Source organism: Conger conger, chromosome 8, assembly GCF_963514075.1.
Source record: "Conger conger chromosome 8, fConCon1.1, whole genome shotgun sequence".
Classification (NCBI taxonomy): domain Eukaryota; kingdom Metazoa; phylum Chordata; class Actinopteri; order Anguilliformes; family Congridae; genus Conger; species Conger conger.
Window position 1 is genome coordinate 38,519,881 of NC_083767.1, and position 14,232 is coordinate 38,534,112.

At 44.5% G+C, this 14,232-nt stretch overlaps 1 protein-coding gene across 1 annotated transcript in view; it reads left to right on the top strand.

Moving 5' to 3' along the window:
* The first annotated feature begins 2,231 nt into the window (after positions 1–2,231).
* The window catches only part of LOC133135886 (fibroblast growth factor receptor substrate 2-like), a 29,263-nt gene continuing 17,262 nt past the window's right edge, over positions 2,232–14,232 (top strand). Inside the window, exon 1 of the mRNA XM_061253221.1 lies at positions 2,232–2,656. The gene's annotated coding sequence lies outside the window, so the exon portion shown is untranslated. The remainder of the gene's footprint in view (positions 2,657–14,232) is intronic.

The window sequence follows — 14,232 nt, forward strand, 5'->3', positions numbered from 1 at the left end:
AATGTTTTGCCTGTGTTACTTGAGACAAAGTGAAATGTGCAAACGTACTTGAAAACCCTAAGGACATTTTTGAGGTTATTTTGTAGTAGAAGAACAGTGTATTGAATGGCACACAGCACCCGTGGTGTGAAACATGTAAATCGTGAAAGGCCAGTCCAAACAAACATTGTCAAGATGCTGAAACGGAGTGGACTTCAGCTTGTCAGAATCCATCCAGTCATTCTGCCCTCTGCTTGTGTTTGAAATGCGTCGCATAAACATGTACTTCAGTGCACTCCCAAGAAAACAAAAAATCCAATACGTTTTTTGTGGTTATGCTTGTCTACAGTAATTTTCCATCATGCGTTGGCACAATCCCTTCAGCAAAGGCCTAGTCACACCCAACCGATGACTAATTATGTGCCTTTACTATCCAGTACTAAAATATGAGCCACAATGGTGAGAACACAACTTTAGCGTGGCATTTCGCAGATACAAAAAGACAGCAGCCGTGTATTCATGTATGTGTTCCCATTTTGCACCAGCACATATAATTGATTGTCTGTGTAAGTAACTGTGTTCAGATGTCTAATTTTACAGTCTTTCCAGTTTTAAATGGTGCTGTGTGTCAGTTTCTGTGATCACACCCTTTAAGTCAGCGCCAGTTCCTGAATTAGCATGCATACTATGAGAGGTGACTGTGGAGGTGTTTCAGTGGGAAGAATTAAGTGTGTTGCATTCTGCAAAATTGAAAGTAAAAAGGCTACATTTCAAAAAGGTTATCGGATTGATCCTCTATTCCTAGCGCCCACACACGTTTCGAGAAATTACATAACATTGTTGAGCTGTATTTTTCAAACCAGCTTTTTGCCAAAGTTAAAGAAAGCCTATGGTATAGTATTTAATTACTGGCCAAAAACATTGTCAAGCATTAGGTAGCCAGTGCCATTTATAATGTAACTCAACTGTGCACCTGGATTGAATAAGATTGTAAATAGAGGCCTGGTCCTGGGTGACATAACCTTATCAGGACATACCCAGGGCCCTCGGAAACATCCGTACAACGTTTGAGGTTCCTGAGTCTATACTCTTTATATGTTCATAAACCGTATACAATGTGCTTATAGAGTGAGCTCCATAATCTTTTGGACAGACTTTTATCTTGGTTTGGCTCTGAACAAATTCTACATTTGTAATCAAACCATTAACGTGGTTATATTGCAGTTTTAAGTTTTATTAAAGGGTATTTTTATTCGTTTTGGTTACACCACGTTGAAATTACAGGACTTTTTATTTGTCGTCTTATTTCAGGACATATGTTTGGCACAAATGGCTTTGCAGGTGTATCTAATCAGTCAGGTGTGTTCATTTGCTTCCTTTGTGCAGGTACAGTAGAGCATCCCCTGTCTAGTTTTGATTCTAGGCTTTTGATTGCCTTTGGAGTCTGTTAGACTTTCTATCTTTCCGAATTCAACTGGGAACATCATTAAGAAGAAAGAGAGCACTGGTGAGCTCAGTAATCACAAAAGGCCTGGCATTATATCTCACATCCAGAACCTGCACAAGTAATGGCTACAGGATTTTTTTTTTTTTTTGTGTCATTTGAACTTGCTTACAGTCCTGCTAACAGCTCATCACTTTAAATGACAGCTCAGACTGAAACGGATGCCCTGATGTTTTATATAAAATAATACTAATTGTAGGCCTATTTATGTTTATTAAATTCAAACGGTTAGCACATGACTAATAAAGAATTAAAGAAGAAAAAAAAAGGTAACGTTACCAAAGTAGTTTATGCCATAGAAAGATTTGTATATGCGTTCATTTTATCGAACGTTCGGACGTATCTTTGAGGTGGCAACGTTTTAAGAAACTGATCAGATGTTAAATGAAACACAAAGTAGCTTTAAACTACTTAAAAGAATGTAGGGAAACGTTGATAGCAATTGGCATTGTTTTGGAATTTGTCTCGTTTAGTTTCTGTGAACCATCTAAGTCAGTAGTAACTTGGCATCATTTAATATTTGGTATGCAGATAGCCTAGATTTTTCTTAGTATAGCGTATGCTTATTGCACGTGAGCAAATTTCAACATTTTTATGTTGAAAATGTTTTTTGTTCCGATGAAACGATTCGATTAAACAGAATGGTATTGAAAACAGCAAAGTTCCACATTCTTGTTTCGATAAACTGTAACACGGGACAACCTCCCCCAACTTTTACAACAAATTACGACCCGGATGCAATTGTAGACTGAACAACTAGTGACAAGGCCCAGAACTCTCCAAGCTGTGCTGCCGAAAGATTTAAAAGACTGGTAGACTACAGGAACAGTCTGTGTTGTTTGGCTAGTTGTTACGATATATTTGCAAATATTCAAGTGGAATTTATCTTACAGTACCGGGAAAAGGAAGGGCCGATGATAATCTGGGTGGCACTTCAACGTTTGGACAGTTTTTCTGGGGAGTAAAAAAATCACCTTTGGAAGTTTGGTGATTGTTTTGGCGCTCTGTGAGGAGTGGAGAAACCGAGATTGGTTTTGGATCCTATTTTGAGTCAGGAGACGAATAATTTTTTTCTTACCACAAACGTTGCACAAAAAACACGGGATTCTCAGATCTGTTGCTGTGGAAAGACGGCGTGCGTATTTCGATTTCTGCGACATATTTCTCTTGCTCGTAAGTATTATTAAACTCATTCATTTTTTTAATGCTTATTTGTGTTGTTTCGCGCTTAGCCTAAGTATTCGAAGGGTTTTAATAAACTAGACAGATGTTTTGCGTTTAGAAATTGCGAGCATTGTTCAGATTTGCTAACGTTACAGTAAAAGTGAGTGGGTGATGTTTTTCATTGCTAGCCAGCAACCTAAGTTAGCAAAGTCATGCACAGATTTGCGATGCGAGTTGTGACTAGCTAGCTAGCTAATTAACGTTAGCTAAGCAGCGAATTGACGCTATGGCTAACGTTAGTTTCGCAATAAAACGTTGGCTAATTTAACCAACATCAGTTTAAGCTCCCAAATGATGTTGCTGCTTATTCCGCTATTAAACAACTAGCTATTTCGTTTTAAATATGTTCTATTTTCATGTACATAGCTAGATAACAGTACGCTAAGAACAGAGACGCTGGAAGTTACCAGGCTGGCTAGTCTAGCTTGGAAAGTTATCCAGTTTGCAAGTAGTTCGCAGTAGTTGGCTTGCTAGCAATGGAGCTATCCCGGCTAGGTACCAAGCTAACGTAGGCTAATCTGAGCAGGAGAAAAGTTGGTTAACTATCTTACTAGAGGTTAGCCTGTCGTCTAGCTTGTTTTGTGATCTTGGGTACCCTAAAATTGAGTGTACGGTTTGATTGACGCATGGTTGTGTTGGGGGATATTAGCTATTTTTATACGTAAAATGAGATCTTAATTCCAAATGGCCAGCTAACCCGTTGCCGCAGTGTAACGTTGCGTTCGCTAATGTGAATTGGGGAGGGAAACCTTTTATGAAAACATCCAAGGAATTCCGCTTATTTAGCTAGTTAGGCTTAATAAAATGGTTAGCTAAGTTCGCTAGCTGGTGACGTTTTTGTTTTGTGTCTGTTCGCGGTTTTGTGGAAGGTTTTGTTAGATATCAAACCAGCGATGATATAGCTAAATTAACATCCAAAACGACATCGTTACGCATTGGATAAGCCAGATCGCGATTTTAGCTATTATACGGTAGACTATGCTAGCTATTTTAGCTAGCGCAAGCCAACATAGACCAGAAGTGGACTAGTATTTCGAGTACTAATTGGAATAAACACGGGAAGCGTGATGGGCAGACGGTCCTTTGCGATTAAGTTCTTGTCCTGATCGTATCGAACATGATGGCTTATCGATAAATAAATAAAAATCAATAATTCTCTGCCGATTGTCTGCCATCACGCAATGCAAATGTTTAGCTCTCTCGTTCTTTGGCCGGTGGTTTTTCACGTGCATCGCGTGTTGAGAAGGTTAGTAGTATAACTTACTGAATTTAAGTTATTTTGAGTTTCATCCCAAATAACCTCAACTATTGGCTTCATATGTTTTTCAGGGTCCGTTACACGGTCACCCACTTAATATACAGAGAACAGCTGTTTTGGATTTGTATACTTACCTGTCATGTAGTTTTTGGTAACAACCGCTCTCTGTATGTAGCTAATGAATGGAAAGGTCTTTGAAATGTCAGTTTAACCAATTTGTGCACAAGCTAACCACATGGGCTATTCAATTAAACTCCGCTAATTGAAGCAATCAGATCGATTGTTGATTCTACATGAGCTGTGAACACCAGGTTGTAGTGTAAGGAGTTGATTATTGTGCATGGATCTCAACTGTAAAACGTGAAAAAATAAATCTAGCCGCAAGTGTCACACACCCATCCAGCAAGCTGAAGTCCTTGTTTTTCTGGAAATACATCCATCGGTCCAAGTGTCGTATTTTCATCTGATACATTTTTCCGTAATGTTTGCTTTTCTCACGCGTCCATTGAATATGTGTATATATATATTTGGTGTCTAGTGCAGGGCAAAGATGGTTTGTTTACCTTTCCCAGCACAATTGATATGCAAATTCCTCAGCGTTGTGGCTAGTGCGGTGTGTGGCCCTTTTCCACCAGAGGAACCTATTCTGGACCGAAAGAACTTTTTCCAGAACTGTCACTGGGGAACTGAAATGACATGGTTCCTATGTGCCCGTTTTTGTTACATCCTCTTGGTTTCTCTTGGTTTAGTTGGTACACTATTTGGATACCTTAGCATTTTCTTATAAGGCAGAACTTTTATTGTAGTGTCTCACTCCACTGGCCTATAATCAGACCCAGCTCACGATAAAAGTAAGTTGTACCTTGTGCCCATTTCAACTGTGATCTTGTGTGTATTGAGTTGCAGATATTAAAGCGGTTTAAACAGCGGTTGCATGTTGAGCTGTTCTGAAAAATGGTCAGTACTTTGCTTACTAATTACCTGCACCAGTACAGTAGGTGGGGGCTGTCTGATTCTGCCCTATTTGGTAGTCCGTCTGTTTGTGTTGGACCGTCAGTGGTAAGTCCGTGAACAGGTAAAGATCTTCTATATGGCCATGGTTGAAACATAGTATTTGGCTTCAGTAAATTATTAGAGTTTCAGGTAGCTGTTGTTACTGATAATTGTGGTCCTGTATATAACTGTATAATCTACAGATTGGTACCGATTGGCGTTTTTGAAAGTCAGAATTGACACTCGGAAAAATACCTTTGGCCCCATTATTGGTGTACTCATCATGCTCATTTCCTGAATCAGAAAAAATAGGGGATGTATTTTCATGGTACAGTTTGTAACCGTGACAATAACAACTTTTGATTAATTATTTTCCATTCAGTTGTCCATTTTCATCCGCAGTCAGAGAAATACGACACGTACAGCCAATCACAACACAGGAATAGGCCAATGCAATATACACACGCAAAACTGCTACGAATGACCACGCCCAAAGCGGCACACATGAGCCAATCAGAGATAAACTGAGAAGGAAATTATTGCCAGAAACTTTCTGATGGAAGGAGAGCGACAGAACTTCTAAAGCACGCATTTTAAACCTTTAAGATGTAAGATCACACATACAGTGAGCTCCATAATTCATTGGACAGCGGTCAACAGGTCATTGGATATGGATGAAAATACCCTCAAATTAAAGTCAGTCCACACTTCAAGCTCCTTGTCATTGTATCAAACTTAAAGTCCTGGAGTACAAAACTAAAATAACCAAAAATGTGTCGCTGTCTAATGAATTGTGCTGCCCACCGTGTACGATTTAGCATGTTCTTGACCGCACGTTCTAATGCCGATGCAACAATCGCTACCGGTAACAGAAATCATTGGAGTTTTAGAACATTCTAAAGAGCCCGCTCTTCAGAGGGTTAAGGGCTTCAGTGATATAATATAATATAATAGTCTATAATACGAGCATGACGAACACCGCTTGTAGTAGACTGCACGTTGTTAACACGCATGAGTCACGGGCGAAAGCACTTTAACCTGATTTGCTCCAGGGATTGTTTAAACGTGACGCCTGTGTGCATCAGCTTCAGTAAACGGGCTTTGAAATGCGTTTAACTCCTGAGAAGAGCGTCTGTGGAGGACTGCTGTCCGATGGCGTCCCGCCATGGCCGTGATGTTCCCCCGTCTCCGTGTCTGTAGACTGTCAGGGTTCTCAAGTCCTCGGGCAAACTGCTTGTTTGTGTTTGTGCAGTGCTGTCCCAAACCTGTTGCCACAGCAGGTTGAAACATGACTGGTGCATTATCCCCTTTGCCGGTTGAGCGCAGTCATTTCCCCGTGTTGGAATGACTGCGGTGGGAAAACTGCAATGCTGAGCGTAGCCAATGATCCCCACGTGTGCAGTTATGCTTTTATGGAAATGCTGTCAGTCTGACAGTTTGTTTTTGTTTGTGTGTTTGTGCTCCCACCAAGCCACTCGCATGGTAATTGAATAATATTGTATTATGGTTCCTCCGAGGTTTAGCTGCTTTGCAAAGCACAGAAGACTAATAATGCAGCGATACGGACTGCTGTGACACACTCAAGCATTCGTAATGTTCCTGTCGTGGTTGAATTCACCCTTCCATAGGATTTAGAGTTGCATGTTGACTAAATACATGCAGATTCAATGCTAGTTCAGATTCAGTGTCTGAGATATCAGTTCTGTTCCCTGCTTAGTGTTGCAAACCCTTATTCAATTGTGGCACGTTAGAGCAGTTTAAATGTTTCATTGCACGACCGCTAGTTTCACTGTTAAGAGGGGACCGTAGTCATACATGACTTGACATCCAGGCTGCTCAGAAGCCTTTTGAGGAAAGTGATTTCATTCTAAAGTGGCTTACCGTGGTTACATGGTGTCCTGTGATTGACAGCTCTGGCGTCCAATCAGCTGGGACTCTTGTGCCGTAGACAGACTGCAGGCTGAGAGGCCGGAGTAGTTTACGGTACCGGGAAATGTCTGTTGCTTAACACTAAACAAATTACCGCAAATACCATAACCGCCCCCCGTCTGTAGATGCTTGCATGGTGAGAGAATTTTGCGAGACACATTTGCTTTTACAGTTGCTAAGTGGGTGATTTTTATTCCCTGTGGGTTTACATGATTGTGTTTAGGCTGCCGCCTAATATGTTCCAGCCTACCGCCCCCCCACCCTTCGAGGTAAGACTGTTCATCCTGGTTTTCTGTTTTCATTTGTTTTTCCTCTTTATTCATGTGGTCATTGCTACAAGAGGAGTTTGGAACAAATCTGTAAAGAAAAGTCACATAAACGGATAAAATGTGTGTCTCTGTCAGACTCCTTTGACCACGTGATCTCTCTGATACTGTCCTTCTGAGGAAACTGGGAACCGTGACTCTGACACTGTGCAGGGGTGGGCGTGTGAGGTCTTGTGAGGCAGAGTGTGAAATGCTGAGCGGGGTGCGGGTCTCGGGATGCGGGTCTCGGGATGCGGGTCTCGGGCTGCGGGTCTCGGGGTGCGGGTCTCGGGGTGCGGGTCTCGGGCTGCGGGTCTCGGGCTGCGGGTCTCGGGGTGCGGGTCTCGGGGTGCGGGTCTCGGGCTGCGGGTCTCGGGGTGCGGGTCTCGGGGTGCGGGTCTCGGGGTGCGGGTCTCGGGATACGGGTCTCGGGATGCGGGTCTCGGGCTGCGGGTCTCGTGGTGCGGGTCTCAGGGACTTGACTGTCTCACTGGAGCTCTGCTGGAGAGAAGCGTTTGTGCCGCACAGTGGGATTGCGTAATTTCTTCTCTTCTTTTTTGGAAATTAGGACAAGCTTCAACTCTTTTTTGGAACATTTGTCTGTGTGTAAAACGCTTGTTTATACATATCAGCAAATGTTGACCTTGTTGGCAGTAGAAATTGAAACAAAAATGGAAAGAAATCTTACTGTTCAGTGATGTTTACCTGAAAGAAATAAGCAGTGTTTTTATTATGTACAGCACAATTGATCACCTCATTCTGTAATTCACCTCTCCCTAGCTTTTAGGCATTTCAGCTCATGTTAATTTCAGACTCGGCAGCCTCCCCCAGTTCAGTGTCCCTGCTCATCGCTGGCCCACACAAGGCAGGGTCTGATAAACGCTGAAACGGGAGCGGGTGAGTCACCGGTGAGTCATGGGGATCGAAGGCCAGCGTCAGGACGGTCGGCGGGAGAGACCGCGGTGACGTCGGCGTCCCGCTAGCATCGGGGAGAGCCTCTCGGCGATTCCCTGCAACTTCTCACCATTTGCCCAATTTTTTTATTTCGTACTCCCGGTTTGGGACGCCTAACTCAGGCGTGGCCTATGTCCTGCCCCATCCTCCAGTTCTGCGGAGCGCATATTATACAGACCCAGAGAACCTTGCTGTTCCCGAGGGGCAATCGGCCATTACAGCCGCATGCCATTCTCACAATGAAGCGATGAACAAACGATAAACACTCCTTGTAGAACACTCTATACAAGTGTATACTACATTACATTACATTAATGGCATTTGGCAAATGCCATTAATGTACAGTGAGGTACAGTTGATTAGACTGGAGACAATCCTCCCCTGGAGCAATGCAGGGTTAAGGGCCTTGCTTATGGGCCCAACGGCTGGGTGGATCTTATTGTGGCTACACCGGGGATCGTCATGTACCTTAACCACAACGCTACAGGCCACCCGTGTGTATGATAATGTAATGTAAGTGTGATAAAGGAAACGTGGAGGAATACAAAGCAGAAGGTCCGTGTCCTTTATCCTGAGCTGTGTGGTCGCTGTGGGAGGGGATGACGTCACTGCCTTGGGCCTATGAGGATGTGCAGAATTGACCTGAGGAGAGAGACTGTAGAGCAGACACACCCCCCCCCCCCCCCCCCCCCAGAAACGCTCAGCGGCCCACCAGACTCCTCCGCAGCCGTCCGTGGAGCGGACCGGGTCCGTCCTGCCCCGTAACCCACCGCGCTGTAGACACGAGCTATTCATGCACTTCTTTAATAAAATTAATAATGGGAGCCGCGGTGGCGCAACAGGCTAAGACACAGCAGACATGCGGTTGCAGTTTGCTGCAGTTGCACACCGGGGACCGGGGTTCGATTCTCGGTCCTGCCAAAAGCCAAGTTTGGCCGGCTCACGTGGGGCAGCAATAATTGGCTCGCTGCTCCAGAGGGAGGGACTTGGCAGGGTTATTAGATCGGCGCACAATAAGCACCTTGGGCGCCTCGGAATCACGGCAACGGGCACGAGACGAGACGGCTTGAAGAAGGCGTGTCGCTCTCATTCGGGCCGCCGAGGGACGGGGTACGGGCGGTACATCTAATGCGACTACCTTCAATTGAATCAGACGAGGTACAATTGGCTACTAAATTGGGAGAAAAAGGGAAAAATCTGAAAAAAATTAAATTAAATAATAATTTCCTGCGTTCCCAACACTTGCACGGGAAACGGCCGACAGCGGGCCTTCTGCGCGACCACTGGAGCCCGGAAAACAAACGGAATGTGTTTACAGGAATATGACGAGTCAATATTTAGGCTGCTGTTGAAGAAAAATTGTCCTGCAGTGCGGATTGTTTTACACAAACTGCCATCTCCACTTTCACTCCGGGCCAGGGCTGGGGCTACGGCCGGCCGGGGGCCGGGGTCAGGTGTGGGCGGTGGGGTGCTAAGCTGGGGCGTGATGTGGTTTGCGTAAGGGAAACAGGGCATTGTGCTGTGGAGTGTATTAGATCAGGGCTGACAGTGTGCAGGGACGTTGCGGCTAAGTGCATTAGGCAGCCTGCAGGATGCCTGCTGGTCCTCTCATCTGCAGTCTGTTGGGCTAATGTCTCTGTGATTGTTTACCGGTTGGAGAATTGCTGTAGCGTGGAACCCGAATGTACCTTCTGTTTTCATGAGGCTCTGTTTATTTGCGTGCGTTGCAGTTTTATGGGTGGATCTCAGACGGTACGTTGTTCTTCCAGATCCGTTTAGGGCAGCTCCATGGTAACAGAGTGGTGTTCGGAGGCCCGTTTTAAACTGTGCCAATGAGCACAGCCTGTGAATCTGACTGCACATCGAACGGCACAAATACATGCACATAATTACTCACAGTCAGTTAAAAAACAATGTTTCGGATGATTCCAGATATTTTTTGGATCAATAATGTGGTAATGAAATTGCACAAAATAAAAGTTTTATTTTTATTTTTATTTGTGATCCAAAGTTTTAAGTTCTCATGAGTGCCCTTGGATCTAAGCTCTGATATTGAGAAGAAAAAAAAAAAAATCAAAATGTTGGAGAGTGGGGTTTTTTTTGGAAGGTTTTCAAAATTCCTACTCCATGCTCCAAATAGCAGACCTGTGCACACGGTTCTCTGTGCTCCTGTGGGTTTTTCCATATTGCCCATCCTTACTCCAACGCACATAGCTGAGCACCCAGCTTCCACACACCGCCATTCCCGAAGTGTTATTCACCGAGCCCGCTTCTCTGTCTGTGTGTGCAGGCATGCTGCTCGCCCACTCTTATCAATTACATCTACTGCGGCTGCATTCCACCAAACGCTGGTCTCTGCTTAAATCTGCTTCTGCTGCATTCAGCCAAACGCTGGTCTCTGCTTAAATCTGCTTCCGCTGCATTCAGCCAAACGCTGGTCTCTGCTTAAATCTGCTTCTGCTGCATTCAGCCAAACGCTGGTCTCTGCTTAAATCTGCTTCTGCTGCATTCAGCCAAACGCTGGTCTCTGCTTAAATCTGCTTCTGCTGCATTCAGCCAAACGCTGGTCTCTGCTTAAATCTGCTGCTGCTGCATTCAGCCAAACGCTGGTCTCTGCTTAAATCTGCTTCCGCTGCATTCAGCCAAACGCTGGTCTCTGCTTAAATCTGCTTCTGCTGCATTCAGCCAAACGCTGGTCTCTGCTTAAGCCCTTGAGCAAGGCCCTTAACCCCACAGTGCTCCAGGGGTGATTGTCCCCACCTTAGTCTAATCAACTGTAAGGCACTTTGGATACAAGCATCAGGTAAATGACTAACGTTATGCAACATAGCTCTGCCACAGCCATGATCCAACTCCTAAACAAATTGCAGTGAGTTTGATGTTGGAGTTGTCTTTGCTTCGTAGGACTGACCGTGTTAAGCTGTTTTATTGCGTGTTCTTTGAGGGCTTGTGTATTTACCCGCCTCCTTAGCTTACTGACCTTGTGAGAATGTAAACATCCAGTCTGTGATTGCAAGAAGATGTTTTATTTTCATGGATTAGCTGATACACTCACAAGGAATCTTGGACAAACCATTTAGACAAACAGTGGAGGAGAATCTCTTCCAACTCCACTCGTGAAGTTTGGATCCAAAACCACCCCGACATCAACACCCATCCTGCTACGCACTGACCCGGGATCAGTGGTCTGTTTGTAAATACAAACTGTGCACAATGTTGCAGTGCTGGCCAAACTTGAGCAGTGATTGGTCAGAGATTGCAGACGGGGCCAAACGTGAGCAGTGATTGGTGGACAGAATGAGTTTTCTGTTCATGTTGAAGGTTTCAGCAGAATATTTTTGCCCACAGTCCTCTTAGTGAGCGTGTTATTACCATCACCCTAGTTTAAAAGAAATGTAAAAAATGTAAAGCTGAAATCTGTACTCTCATGCAATCTGTCTATTGGTTTGGCAATCCCTCAGTTCTGTAAACCGTGCATTTGCTTTGCCAGTCCCGTACCGTCAGTTTTGTAAACAATGTGCTCTGTTTGCCTTTACAAAAACCGAGAGTACGGATATCCGCGTTTGGAAAGTAAGCTATAGGTTTCTCCAACCTATTTCCCCTGTACGGCTGTGTTCTGTGGAAACAGAAAGGATTTGTTCCACAAAATAATTCCGAGGTGCTTCTAGAAGGTTCCTACTTAGCTACCCTGCTAATGGGCAATCTGCTCATATGCTCTTTAAACTTTATTCAAGTGGTTCATTGTAAATAGGTACAAGGACACTCATAATTGTACATTATATAACCGCACTGCAGTTCACAACATTTAGCACCTCTTTTTATGATTTGGCCCAATAGTGGCGAGCTCGCACGGATGCATTCAGCTGGGCGTAACCCTAGTGTTGGATTTTTGGCTGCCAGTCCTGCGTTTTAGGGTTTTTCTTCTGATAATTAGTATTTCTGCCCTTTTTGAGAGCAAAGTGCTCGTATGAATCGCAGCGAGCTGGTCTTGGCCACGTATCTGCGTGTTGGTGACTGCGGTTCTGGCGAGAAAAGGCCTCATCACCGCGGCAGGAACGAGGATGACATTTAGCTGGTGTGAAAACAAATCATTCTCACACTCTCCCTCTTCAGTGATGCGGCAGGGTGGCCTTTAATATGGTACACAACGCTGTTTTCTGTCTGGTTCGACGGCCGTTGGTGAATGTGGATTTGCATGTTAGCATGTTAACATACCTGATTTACATACGTTTGTGCGCCATCTGTTTACGCTGTTTTACGCTTAGCACCTGGTGCACCAGCTCTTCTGTCATTACCATATCAGTACGGACTTTTGTTCCGAACATGAGCATTTTGATTCGGAAAACCGTTTTAAGAGCGGTAACTAGCAAAAATACTTGAGTTTTCATGCCTCTCGCACACATACACGCACAACACACACACACACACTGCTCTGCTAAGAGCACTTTGCAGAGGCAGAGGGCTATCACCTCCCACACACACTGCGCATACTTGCATGCCAAGAATAAGCGTATCTCTTGCAGATACTACATTTCTTTCTCCACTTCAGAAGCGGGTACGCTGACGGCGAGACCCACTGGGCAAGCTCTGAACGGTCCCTGAAACGATTACACAACCAAATCGGCCGTATGATCCATATTACACAATACGTGAAATACCTACCGAGATATCTTGTACCCTGAATGTAATCGTTCTGTTTTTACGGACAGCTTGACGGGGATGGAAGTGAGCGGCGTCGCATGGCAGCCAGTTACGTTTTGTGTTTAGAAATTTGACTGGCTAATCTGCCAGGGGAGGCCTATAGCGTAGTGGTTAAGGTACATGACTGGGACCCGCATTGCTCCAGGGGAGGATTGTCTCCTGCTTAGTCTAATCAACTGTACGTCGCTCTGGATAAGAGCGTCTGCCAAATGCCGTGAATGTAATGTAATGTGACACCCTCACAGCAGTGGGTACTGAGCGGACCCTGCAGTGCACTGTCAGTAATCTTAAGACTTCCAAGCTGCACTACGACCAACTCTTGATAGATCTTAATGTTTTCTTACATTGTGTTCTTATTCACCCTATATCTAAAATGGCTCCCAAACTGACTGTGGACGCCTTGTTTCTTGCTTTGTGTTGGGGCGACTACAAAAAACTAAGATGCTGGAGGATACTCCAGTTTTGTCTGTGGTGTATTTATGACGCTACATTGATAAATGAAAGGGTAAATCTCACGGTGGCTAATGGGGCCAAGCTGGGGTCTACGTTGAAGCCAGTGATGCAGTCCTGTGTTAAATGCCATGGGCTCGGGTGTCTCGGTGGCGCAGCCTGTAGAGCACTAACCGCACGCTCATTGCGAGCCGCAACGTCCGCGGTTCGAATCCGACCATCCAACAATTTGTCGCATGTCTTTCCCCTCTCTCTCGCCCCCATTCTTCCTGTCTCTATACTATACTGTCCAATAAAAGCTAAAAAAAAAAAAAAGAAGATGGACTGATTTTGGACGCTGCCATTGGCAGCATAGTCAGTCTGGGGAAACCACGTGTCGTTCGCTTTTAAAATGTACCCTTTGTAGCGCCCCCATGAGGTCAGTTCATGTGACTTTCTGCAGGTAGGTTCTGTGAGCACAGATGTCAATAGGCATGAAACCTGTGGCCATAGATGAACATTGTAAGCTGTTTCTATAATGCATAGAAATGGTTGATTTAGTGCAGCCATATTTGGCTTATTAACTCTTTTGAAATAATAGAAATATTATGCATACCAGACAGGGAAAGGCACAGGGACACCAGATTGAGAGCTTTGGCCCACAACCAAGTCTTTGCGGCCAAATTTGAAACGCCTAAACGAAATTGGGGGAAAAAAAGTATTTCAATGCAATATGTTTATGTGGTGCAAGTACAACCAGAGTATAATACTCATATTCCTTTACTGTTCCATATGAAGTGCAAATGTTTTTCAGATGTTTTAAATGCCACCAACTGAACGAGAGCAAGTAATTTCCATAAATGAAATTCAAACCATCTTCATTTCATTTCAAAAATCCCCTGACTCTGTCCCCTGTGGGCCACCCGCACCTTATCGCAGGGGCTGACGTAGCGCAC